Source organism: Chroicocephalus ridibundus, chromosome 3 (assembly GCF_963924245.1).
Source record: "Chroicocephalus ridibundus chromosome 3, bChrRid1.1, whole genome shotgun sequence".
Taxonomy (NCBI): Eukaryota; Metazoa; Chordata; class Aves; order Charadriiformes; family Laridae; genus Chroicocephalus; species Chroicocephalus ridibundus.
Genome location: NC_086286.1, coordinates 87,279,870 through 87,293,504, shown reverse-complemented (window position 1 = coordinate 87,293,504; position 13,635 = coordinate 87,279,870).

The following is a 13,635-nucleotide window of genomic DNA, read 5'->3' as shown; positions in this document are numbered from 1 at the left end:
TCAAAGACACACAAATCCATGTCAAACTTGTTAATGTTTTTGTGTCTGGGCATGTCCCTGCAATATCAGGTGAATGAAAGGCTTTGTAAAACCTCAAGGATTTAGTACATTTTGCCTTCTAGACTATTTGTCTATTGGATCCAGTTACTTTAGTAGGTTATTTGTCAGGAGGTTTTTTCTGGTAAGAAAAAGAGCCAAACAAAAGTTGGCTTCTAAAGTAAGTGTTTTAGCATGGAAAAGATATTAAACCAAATAACTTGCTTGGTCCACCTATGCTGTATGTGTTCTTTCTGAAGTTTACTCTAAAAAAGATGACATATAGCCCTGCAACATGATGCTGTTTCCAAGAGTGGATTTTTCACTAGCATTAAGGAGCTCATAATGATCTGAATCAAACACAATTTTCTTGAATTTGTATCTGCATTTGAGAATCCAACACCAAGCAGATGGGTGCTCACATAAATATAAAATATCACTATTTTAACATATAAAGGGACAATATTTCAATAGTATTTGTAAAAGTCATATAATCAGCAATGAAATATTCACTTGAAAAGGACTTGAGTGTTTCAGCCACAGTTTGTCTCTGCATCTTTAAGCAGATTAACAGCAACTTGGCTTCAGCTCATCAAGGTTTTCTTCCCTTCCTGCCCGCAGCAGGAATCCCTCTGTGAGTGAGTAGGCTGTTTTACAACTGAAACCTTAATTTGAGACAAACAGAGGTAGTGTAAAACTAGAGAGTTGTTTTGCTTGGTTTTTTGTTTGTGTTTTTTTTTTTCTACTGGAAGAGAAAATAAACAAACAGGTTATCATGCTGGCTACTTTAACCAATAATTTGAAATTCACCATTAATTCACTTGTAAACAGTTGCGAATCCTTGTAAATTCTTATAAGCAATACTACCACAACATTCCAGATCTCCAGAGAATGGGTTATCATAACCTCTTTAAGAAAAAATTATAGAATGAGGATTCACTCCTCAATTGTGCCACATCTTGAGGCTTATGGCTGAGTGAATGTTTAAAATCTGCTTGTGTTGCATGCAAGAATACCTCAGAAAGGCAATCTGAGCTACAAGCACCACCCAAGAAGTGTGGGATACTGGCAAGAGAAATATTTGAAATGCCTTTTTCTCCAGAACTTAAATACTTAAGTAGATGATGAAGGAAGATATGTGTGCTAGGTAGCATTGATACCTCCAAATATCCTTTAAAAAGTTAGAGATGTTCATAGAACAACTTCTTCTCACCTTTTGTCCGCTGTGTACTTAAAATACTAATTCGCAAAGGGGAATCTTTAGTTCAAAATCCTATTTTCTGTCTCAAGAGAATGTTCTATCCATACGGCTGGAGAAACTAGGAAGAAAAATGCACTCACCTTCTCATGATGCTGTGTACTTTGAAGACACCTTGGGACAATATGAGAGCATAAATCCACAAATTACCAGGAAATTGTTACAATTCTTACCTGTGAAAACTTCAGTTTAGTTTCCCTTTACTAGGAACATTCCTGTATTTTATTTATTGACTCTTGAGTGTAAATGTAAAACAGTTCCTACAACAGATTTTATTCTAAAGGAAAGAGAAACATTATCCTAACCAGGCAAAAGGGTGATCAGCATACAAGCTGAAAGGACTGATTTTTGAAAAGGAGAAAACGTAGGAGATGGATTCAGAGACTGACAGTACTCTTTATCATCTGTTCATCCTTCCACTGGGATAGGCCAAATAAAAGATCTCTATTGTACAAGGACAAATAAGAACTGTAATAAACTTCCTGTTACATGATAGTAAACCTTCAACTAAGCTATTTCTTTCCGTGCTAGTAAGCAATTTTGCATAAAGAAAAGGTCTTCTACCCTAAAATGTAATCCCTAGTGAATTTTGTACAAGTTAATTGTAGATTGGTGAAAAATAAGAGAACAGAAGTGTTGACATAATTGTAAATAACAGCATGCTAGACTAAAATGTCTAAGATGGATAACTTAATGCATCTTTTGAAACTTTGCTCATCTATGTGTGCAATATTGGCTTTGAACCAGACATAGCTGTTTGCAGCCCAGCAACGTGTCCAAATTTAACACTGTGTATAATGACACAAATGTGATTAGTATGTCACACTGAGACCAGTATGCTATGCATTGTACGTCCACATAGTATGAGTAGTTCCTGCACTGTGAAGATTAGGGTTTAAGAAACAGAGGAAATGCAAGTGCTACCAGTTTTGTACAGTGCAGGACTGCAGTATTGAGATTATTGATGATGTCCAAGAAAGTTTGCTGGGAAGCTGAGAAGTGAACTAAGATCTCAGTATCTGGCTAGTGTCTTGAACTTCTGTCATTCTACTACATTGTTTTTTTTCTGAGACTATCACACTAACATGACTTAATCTCTTGAATTTTTTGCCTAAATAACTTCAAATAGGTTTTTGAGACTGGGGTAGGTCCTGAGTCTTCAAACTCTACGTAGGATTAGCAGTGCTTACTTACATAGAGAAAGTAATTGAAGCTATATTTATGAAAGGAGAATTTAATAAATCTAATTTTGCCTACACCACTAGAAATGATGAAATACCAAATGGAACAAATGTCTCCTTACTCATCAACTATGATCACTTCTTAATTCAGTTGGAAATAACAAACACACCTTCTAGAGCATCTTGACAGGGAAATTAAATTCTGCCTGTGCAGCTGGACATAGTTTGAGTTTGCCAAGGGAGAAGAATCACAGCTTGGGCGAACCTGAAAGTGGTAAAATGTGAAGGTAAGTTCTAAGCATATCACCTAGGTACTGGATTACTTGGATCACTATCTAACTTGGATAAGATATCCATGACCCTGGCTCTTCCATAGCCTCTGACATGCCTTCTCCTTTGGAAGAGCAGAGCTTGCTAGCATGTTAAGTTTGGCTGTCCTTCTCTGGAAAATTTCTGTTGCTTGGGACGAGAGCCAGCAACCGTCATGAGATGATTATCTGCTGGAATACATAGTCACAGTTAGAACAGAGGTCTGTGTTTCTGAAGAGGAAAGATGAAAACCATCCATAATAAGGCATGTTCCTAAAGGGCAGAAGGGTAGTTGCATGAATACTTGTGTTTTAGGAAGAGCGAGGCTGTCTCTCACTTTTGTGTATAGAGGATAGCAGTTCTTTCATGAAATGGAAGAAAAAGCATTTAGATGAACATGTCAATCATTGAACTAAGGAAGTTTTATCCCTCTAATCTTAGGGGGCACAGAGGGGATGTTTCCATTGTTGTTTCCTACATGCAAAGATAAGATCTAGGAGAGCTGTAGTCATAAAAGCAGCACTGTGTGAACTTCCCACTCTACATTTATTTCCCTGGTTCCTAGTAAATGCATGTGGCCTTAAGCTTAACAATAATCTATGTAAAGTTAAATATTTATGAAAAAACTTTCAATTTTAAAATATCATCTGCACTTTTATCTTGCATGTTTATGCTAGATAAGAGGAAATGTGTTTTCAGTCAAATGGAAAAGCATCGATGTTCTATTTCCTGTAAAAAGAGTAAATTCTTTCTCTTAGATACAATATGCGGGAAATTTCCAAGACCTCCAAGATCTCTTAAACAATCACCTTTCTGACACAGCTGCCAACCCTCTTTTGGCTTTAAAAGAAGCAGCTCCACTGTTTTCTGGAGTGTCTAATCTCTGCTAGATAGATTCCAAGGAGACACAGGACAATAGTTTAAGCTCTATGTGATTGCATTTCTTGAAGAAAAGTAAATAAGAGACTTCCAGATCAGCATTGAGGTTTTAGATTCTGACCTTTTTATTTCAAATTAAAAGAAAGAAATAAAAGCACTAGACCTAGAATCTAGGTCCCTAACTATACACAAAACACTTGCAGAAATATTTTGCTTCAGAAAAGGACATTGTAAACTTTAGTAATTACTGCAAGATATATGCTGTACTGATCCTAATATTACAAAAGTCAAGTCTAAAGTTGGAGAGCTAATTCACTGAGCATTGGTAGAAATAGTTTCAATGAAGGCAATTATAAAGTTAATCATACATATACATGTTTGTAGGACCAGAAATTTTATTAAAAATTCATTTTCATAAATACCTTCATCATGTATTCATCGAGATTCCACCTCTTCTGTGTCCTATATCTAAAGAAAAAATGAAAGGGAATTTGAAGCTATGGTAGTTTTTATTTTGTGAACATGAGAGCAGAGGGAGCAAAGAAAATCTGAAATAGAAAAGTATACTCACCCTTCATAAAAAGAAATCATAGAAAATCAAAATGGTATGACAAATGGAGTCTGTTATCACTGCAACAGTTCTATAAGGGGCCTTAGATTAAATTCTAATTATAAATAATAGTTGCTTCTAAATAGTAGTTTTGTCTCACATTACATGAACACCTTCTGAAAACTCATCTGAAACAGACCTTCGGCATTTTTTCCTTTATACGGTGGTGTATTTTCTTCCATTTAGTTAAATATAATCAAAGGATAAAATGTAAATGCTTCCAAAAACTACATAAAAAAGATAGAACATAAACTGAAAACACAAAAGCAAAATTCTTTTATAACCTGTCTCAATTATTTTTCAAGAAAGTATGCCTTAAGATAAATCTTGTTGTCTCTCACTGTTCATATGGTCTACATACAGCCACTATTTTTAGCAGAGAAATATTGAAATGTAAGACTTGTACAAGAAATTATTGCTGATTCACCCAGATAACAAAAATAGTTATTAGTTCTCAGCAGGATAGATAGTCTTGAGATAATAGCTGTGACTGGATTTCTATTAGGTACAAGTAGGATATCTGTTTACAGAAGAGGACCCAGAAGGGAAATTTAGATGTACAAAAACCTGTTTGATTTATACAGTTCTGTGAATTAGAATACCAGCCTGGGATTCTCATTACATTTTTACAGTCAAAACAATAACAAATGTTCTCCTACATTAACTGACCAATTCCAAGTAATAACTTGTTCATCTCAAGCAAGAGTTCATCTGACTTCCAGTGCCAGTTTAACAGTTACCATGCAAACACAGGAAATTATAATCTTTTGCTATGTCATTTATATTACTAATGAAACATTTAACATCAATTTGTAATCTTTCCCATAGGAAAATTTCTAAATGTATTCATCTGGATTTTCTGGGTGTTTGGTCTCTTGACAAGGATGGCAGTGATATCTTGTCTTACTTAAATTCTGTTAAATTGTGATCACCTGCTTATATACAGATGCAGACATTGTTGCAGTCCTTGTGGTAATAAAAGCTTTTATTTTAAAACCTCTAATGAGCCATTTAGGAAAGGATATGAGTAATATTTGAAATTCAGTGCATATGACCTTGACAGACAGCCAATACAGAGCACTAGAGAGGAACACACAATGAAACCAATATGGAAAAAATAAGTATCCTTTTAAACATATCCCACTGAGAGGGAGTTTTTCTCTTCATCACTCATTCACAATGGAAATGGCTTGAGGTAAAATGAGAGTTTCCATATCCTCACGTATGGACCAGCGTATTCACCAACCTTCTATTTTATTTAATACAGCATCTTAAGAGGATCAAGATGGATCCCCTAGAAAGACTTTGGTGTATATTTACCTGCAAGTCCAAGAAGTTAAATAAACGAACACCTGAAAAGGGTGTACGTGTTTAATTATCCTCTTGAGTGAAGCTCTGTTTTGTCCAGCTAAACATCCTATAATAGGTCACTGAAATGCTTCTGGCACCAGATTATAATGACCAGAGGTCCCTTCTCTAACTCTCCACAATTGTTTCACATGGATCCTAAATTACGTAAAACTTTATTGAATGGATTCCACTGTAACTCAATAAAATGTGCTAAAGGGAACTGAGGAGCAATACTGAAATAAATTTGATTTCAGCTACCACCCACCCTTTAATTGCTTAAGTGTCTGAAGTCTCTGACCATTTAATCTTTGAGGCACTAGTAACATACCCAAATGATTGGCTGCAAGTTTTTAAAAATTAGCTTGTGTACATGTGTTAGGAGCTCTTGGTATACTGCAGCAGAAAGGAGCTGCTATAGAAACACGACCTTAACACACTCCATTCCCTGATGGCTATAAAGAGATACAGTGGTCCCCGAGTAACTACTGCTAATCCACATGACATTCAAAAATTACTAGGTTTTTGCTCTCAAGATTCATACAATGCCAGGGAACTCCCCCTGCTTCCACACACCCTAGTCTCCCACCTTTCCATTCAAACTTTCTCAGATGGAACTTTGGCCTTATCATTCCCAGAATGAACAGTGTCTCTACAATATGCTGTTGATTTCAGAGAGTTCAGTTAGTATAGAAGAGGCTTAGCTAAAAAGTAAAATTACTGAGCAGAAAATTCGTTCTGTTTTACCTCAAGCCAGGATGCCTATTCATCTTTAAACATTCCTAACATTTAACCACCTATGAGTGGACAGAAATACATGCGCAGTACAATTAATCTCCTTTCTTGAGGGATATTGTGATTCAGTTTGAAATGACAATTTCTGAAGAAAAATAAAAAGTTAAATCTATGCAGGACTAAAATTAAATACAGCCCATCTCATGATGACTGCCACAGTCTAACATTAAATCATTCATTCAGGAGGTAGGAGACCTGACTTCTACGCTATCCTCAGTCTGGAGAGGGATTTAAATATAAAAGAACGTTAACGGTCACTTTGTCCCATTCAGGCTGTTTCTTGCTCTGTAAAAATAAGACAAAAAGGGCACATGATTAAAGCGGAATGATTAGGGAATTTATCTAGAATAAATTATCACAGCTGGATTGTCGTCAATGAAGGGCAATGAAGAAAAGGGAGACTTTAGTAGAGTCTTCCTCAGCAGACGTTAGATATCTCCTTTCCTCTGCTGACTGATTGCAGATGGTTCTTTTAGATTACTTGGATTAGTGTCCTTATCCTTTCTACATGTGAGCATCTACAATATCATTTTGGTAATATCTGGGCTAGATATCTAAAGTAAATGGTAAGAATTCCAAATTCCAGATTCATTTCCTTCTTTATAACTTTCCCAATCTTGTAACTAAAAGAAATCCTTTTATTTTTTGGTCTATAAATACTTGAAAAATTATTCTCCCTGTCAGAATTTTCCATTTAATTATTGCAGACAGAACTTGTCATAAGCAGAAAGAGGACTTGGAAGTGTTCGTGTCAAGTTGAGGAACCCATCTATTCAGATATTTCACTTTAATGGTGTCTTATTGTCTCCCTTATCTCACAGAAGCGTGCAGTACTTAGAAATGACCAGAAAAAAATGTTGTGAAAAGTCTATGGTCAGTAAAAGTTTTTCTGACAAAATATCTTTTTTCCATGAAGCTGCATTAATATCGTAAGTTTTTAATGTGAGGAAAAAGCAAATATTTTTATTTTGTTTTCTCATTTCAATTGGAAAACAGTGAATTTGTTTTGATTTTTTTGTCGTCTATCCTATGTTTTAACATGACTACCATTATAGAAAAATCAGCTTCATTTTTGAGATTTAACAATAATTGTCTTTTATCAGTTGTTGAAACATCTTTTTTTCTGTAGGTAAGATGTGTTTATACAGAAATGGAATAACTTACCAGTTAATAGTACAAGAACGTTATTATCACAAAAAATAAAAAGGATACAAAAAATGAAGGAAAAAACCTTACTGATTAGTGAGTTAAAATCCTTAAATCCATATGGTTTTGTGCTCTTTATAAGCAATGAGAATGGGTTTCAAGAAACAAAAATGTTCCATGAAGATAGTTTCATTTACTTATGAACAAGAGCCACCTCACCTGATCCGATTAGGCTGAAAATAGTACACAAGTTGAATGTCATGTTCTTTAACATCATGTCATCTCACCTTATTCAAATGAAACGTAAATGGGTACGGTGTTTAAAAATGCCAATAGTTTTTATACGAACTCTGCATAGGCTGATTTATACCGTATTAATAGCAGCTGGGTAATAACTTTTCTTCAAACCTTAGATAGGGGTAAGTGCTATCACACTATTATGTGCTAACAGGAAGAGATCTTTGATCTGATGTAACAAAAATCATCTCCCATTCTATTATTTCTCCTCCACTTTTAAGTTTCATTTCCCATTTCAGAGATACTTTGGTCGTAAAAAGACTCACCTTGTGTGAGTGCACAGTCTCCACCTGTTTCTCCTGTTGGACCATTGCTTTCTTATTCTCTCTAAGTGGTCAATGCCATATTTGAAAGTAATGACTGTTTTAAAAGTTCTCCCAATAAAGTTCTTGGCTTTCTAATGCTCTCTATATTTGCTTGAGGGGAACTATTGTTTCACTAGCAGATTAGCCATTCCTATAGCAAATAGGAGTTTCTGTCTTTTCCTTGTCTTTTCTTTTAATGCTTCTTAGAATGTAAAGAGATACCATGAAAACATGGCACATCTCACTCCAGACACCAAATTAAAAATAAACAAACAAACAAAACCCTCCCTAACCACCTAAAGAAACAGTTTCTTCACAATTTGTCTTTGCCACAGCTTAGACCTGAAATATTGAATATGTCTTAAAATTCATTGTTTATAAGCAAGTCATCTCATAGGATGGGAATCCTGAATTTAAAACAAGTCATTTTTTCACCTTTAGTATGCCATGGGCTCAATGACTTCAAGTGATTCTGAAGTGAAGTGACACCCTGACTGTCTGACTGTGCAGTGGTAGCTGACTGTATATGATCTCTAAATTAGTAATCCTGATAAGTAACCCTGACAGGTTTTGAATTTAATCAGAAATAGAAAGGAAGATATTTTAAACTATGTTTTTTTTTAATTTTAGACCACTAAAATAATTCTGTGTTATATACTAAATGAAAAAAAATGTCAGTTATTATGTCTGTAATCATTACATGATTTTGAAGGTTAATTGGTAATAAAATCTGAAATGTCCAAGCTGTTCCAATCATAACTATTATATCATTTTTAGAATAAAGATCACATAACTATTGAACTATAACAGACCTCCCAGTTTTTATGAAATATGTCTCAGGAGGTCTGTTAATCTCTTCTGGGCCATCTGTCCTATTTGAATCAGAGAAGATAAAGACTTTCGGGATCAGGGAGAAAGTAGGGCAATGCATTCTGGGACATATCTAAGTTAGGTAGAAATATTCAAGAGCGGCTGTTAAACAAGGATCATTGAGCAGGGCACATGAATGGCAAGAAGTCTGGTTAGAAGACTTCTAAAACTGTAATACTTCACATGGAATCTTGCCAAAGCTCGCTGAAGTTAGTAAGAGAAAGAAAAATGACAGTGGTTAAAGTTTCGATTCTCCAGATTTTATCAGAAATTATTTCCTTCATCTTTGGCTATTTGTCTCCTGCTCATTGTGGTTTCTGGCTTAAAAAGGAAAAAGATATATTCTTTTTATATAAGTATATTCTGAAAAATGGCAATATAATTTAATTAGTCTGCTGGTCTCAATTGTTAAGCCTCTGCCAAAGAAACATTGTTTTTTTTGGGGGGGTTGTCGTTTAGTTTTTTTTTACTACAAGGTGTACTCATGGTATAAAACTTTCAACAAACTACAGAATTATGATAATGAAATTTATTGAAGTCTAGCAATCATGGGTAGCTCATATTGACCTGCTAGAATAGCTAAAGTAGCTATGTTAAATAGCAGCCACCTCTCGGAGCAGGCCTCCAGAGACCTCGGCTCCTCACCAGTGTTGCCCCCTTGGTGCTATGCCATACCCATGCTCTCCACAGGGGTAATCCTAACACTCTTTCTGTCTCCACTACCAGAATGGTTTGCTGTTGGTTTTTCAACTCACCCCTGGGAAGAAGAACACAGAGACTTCTCTTTAATTGGGACTATGCATTTTGGAACAGCTCGAGAAATTTTAATGGCCTCCTAGATGTCGGTGGGGAACCGTACTTTTTATCAGGTTCAGCTATTCAATAAGAAGCAACCTTTTCAGAGCCTGTCAGTGACTGTGAGTTTAGACTGCTGTATGTGCATTTGCTTTTCTTTGAATGCTCCATCTCTCTGCAAGCAATATTGTCCAGCAAGGGAAAAGCACTTTTTACTATTTCAACTGTAAACATCAAAAGCTGGCTCTCATCTTTTTGCTCTTCAACTTAGTATAAATAACCAACTAGTCAAAGAGCAAGAACTGCCTTAAACCCAATACAAAAGAATCTGAATAGCCAAAGGAGTAAAAAATCTGAGCTTCAGATGTGGCTCCCTGATAATAACATTGTTATGTTAAGCCACTGGGTTGACTAGACTGAAATCACATACTGAACCTTGCTTTTAAGCAGATCGTTTTAGAGGCTGAATTTCAGACTTCATTTTTCCTAATCTGAGAAACCTCTATGTACAAAAAAGTTAAAATATTATTTTGAATTTAATTTGTTAAAAGTTGTACTTTTTTTTAGCATGTACATTGGAATACTGTGTAATTCCCTAAACAATATTTAATTATATTTACTTCAAAATAATTCACACAGGCATCCATCCTCACCACTTCATAAAAATTGCTCCAGTACCAGATATACTGATGGCAGAGCTCTCAATATAATTTTCCCAAAGCAGTATGCTTCGCATCGTCTGAACAGTACAAATATAGAAGCAGACATAAAGAAGAACATTTTTTGTGTGTAAAGACATAAGTTTGTTTGGGTTTTGCTCTTGGTACTGAACACTGTCTAACTAGTAAGCAAGCACAGAGGGATGATTCCCACTGATGAGAGGACACTTTTATTAGAAGAAAAGAATTCCAAACACTGAAAAGCACCAAACGTTTCATTAAGTTACTATGGCTTGTTGAGATGCTGCATATGAGCTAAACTAGTACAAGAGACCTATTGTGTACCCTTGGCTCATGGCAAATGCGAAGTAAAACTGTCCAAAATAAAAAACTTGTTTGTTTTTTTTTTTTTAATACATGTTTTATTTCTAATTTACAATAGGTTAAGTATCCAGGTGAAATCAGGTAAAGCACCTGTCTAACACGTGGTAAATCAATTGTTTCTCTTAGTCTGTATAACCTGACCGTGGACCTGTGCCAATATGCATGTAAGAATTATTCACATTCTTCTCTTTTAAGTGGCTTTACAGAGGTACACTTGCCATTTCTTAATTTATTCCCTTTTGTATTATTTTTAATCATGACTATGGCTTTGCTTTTCCTATGACCTCACTGTCTGATATGATTACCACCAGATCAGAGGCCAGCCATGCTTCTGGCCCCAAGAATGCCATTAAACAGAGAAGGGAAAATAGAAAGGAGGTACTTTATTTAATGTAAAAACTCAATGTCAACTAGGCGCTGAGGGCCCCTCTTGCCAGAGGCATCCCACAAGGGTGAGGATTCCCTTCTACCACACTACAGCCCTCTACCTACGTTCATTCCCTAGCTGGAGTCATTACCTGTAATCTACAGGTTGCTAGGATCCTAGGCAATCTCCTGAGATGTCAGTCAAGGAGCCGGAGCCAGAACCTGGTGATTCTGTTTCTGTGTGTCCTTGCCCTAATAAATTTGGTATATAGCTTAGAGATGAAAGGAGGCTATACTACATTCTAAGGTCAAAAGAGACTGGATAACAGTATTGAGGGCTAAGCTTCCAGATCTTGTCCTGAAAACAGTCAGTGCACCTTACTTTATGTGAGGCTTATTTAAAGATGATCTGGCAGAAGTTGAGGACTGAAATGAATTTTCCGTGGGTGTCAGCCTGCTTTGAATGCATCCACATTCCTCAGGGCACTAGTGGCACTGTCACCAGCAGTTGTCTGCTTTCATGTTGCTGGACTTCATGTCATCAGGCAGGAAAGAAAGCGTCAGCCTTATTTAAGATGAAGATGACCAGATTCCTAAACACACGTGTCATGGGATAATATTTTTATATGTTAAAATTTCATAATCCTGGCATATTCTTGGCATATTCTGGAGTAACTGGACAAAGATGTGTTTTGTCAAGGACTATTGCACAGAAAGCTATTGTATTTGAAGGATATAATGAATTCTGGAGTATTGCAGGTAGCAGTAATACCATTCAGCGGTAGGCAAGGGGTAGGTGGTCCCAAAGACATGAGATTATCTCAGTGAGTGTGTCCACATTGATACAGTGGGTGATGGATTGAGTCTCACGTCTTTGTCTTTCAGATGACGCCAATTTGCACTGGGATTAGATTTCTGGAAGAGATATGCTCTCACATAGTGCTTTGGTCAGGTCACTATGGAGAACATGAACACGCCCTTGCCCAGGGGAAAGCTGTCTAACCTCTGCTGGTTGTGCCACACCTGAAGGGCTTCATGACTCCCAGTGTGTGCAGGCTTTACCCAGAAGCAGTGGGAGACAACAAACTCGTGTCTGAAGGCCAGTCTTTCAGGGTGTCTCTAGACATTACAGAGAATATATACTGGGTTCAGCAAAGCTCCCAACCCTTTATGAGCTTCCTACAGCCACCCATAGGGTTAGTGCGATGCCAGTAAGCGTGCTGCTCTACGTGTGCTCAGAGCGGCTGGGCATGCCCACCAGTGAGGGACTGTAGGAATATGATAGGGTGTGTGAGAAACCTCATATGTAAACACCTATAGGAGGATATCCAGACTAAATGCCTAAAAACACTCTTACAAGTGTTTCTAGATTGCAGCAACCAGGACAAATTGTGACTAAAACACCAGTCTTTTAATGGCACTTGAATACCTATTGTTTCCATAGAACTCAGAATTAGGCACCCGGCTACTTTTAAAAATATTCACTGTAATGCTTTCATGGATTCTGGCTTTGTTATAGCTATTTAAGAGCCTTACAGCTAATGATATTAAGTAATATTTCAAGGATTAGGCAGAAAAGAACTTGTGTTTCTGCTCTCCTTTGTCTGTCCTAGCCTGAAAAATAGGTAGAGTTCATTCCTATGGAAAACAACCTACAACCCTTGCTAAAAGGAATAAAGTAATGCAACTGAAAAATGTCGTAATTTCCCCCATCTTGTGCAGAAAAAGAGATGCATAGAACACAACTGTTTTGCATTTGTGTGCAAAAATCACAGAATCGCAGAATCATAGAATGGCAGGGGTTGGAAAGGACCTTCGGAGATCATCTAGTCCAGCCCCCCTGCCAAAGCAGGTTCACGTAGAGCAGGTTGCACAGGAACGCATCCAGGCGGGTTTTGAATGTCTCCAGAGAAGGTGACTCCACAATCTCTCTGGGCAGCCTGTTCCAGCACTCTGTTACCCTTAAAGTAAACAAGTTTTTCCTCATGTTGAGATGGAATTTCCTGTGTTCCGGCTTATGCCTGTTGTCCCTTGTCCTGTCACTGGGCACCACTGAAAACAGTCTAGCCCCATCCTCTTGACATCCACCCTTTAGATATTGATAAGCCTTGATGAGACCCCTGCTCAGTCTGCTTTTCTCCAGGCTAAACAGACCCAGGTCTCTCAGCTTTTCCCCGTAAGAGAGGTGCTCCAGTCGCTTGATATGGTAGCAAAGACACATGGTAGCAAAAAAAAGCATGATATCCATCCTTTCCACTGCACAAAGAGATCTGGAGAGCAACATAAAGCTCCAAGCTTCCCCAGAACTTCCACCTGGCTCTTTTCCTACCCTTCCTGAATCTCTGACAATTATAAAATGATTTCAGTGGATCTCTGTCTGTCACTAGCCCTTGTGACA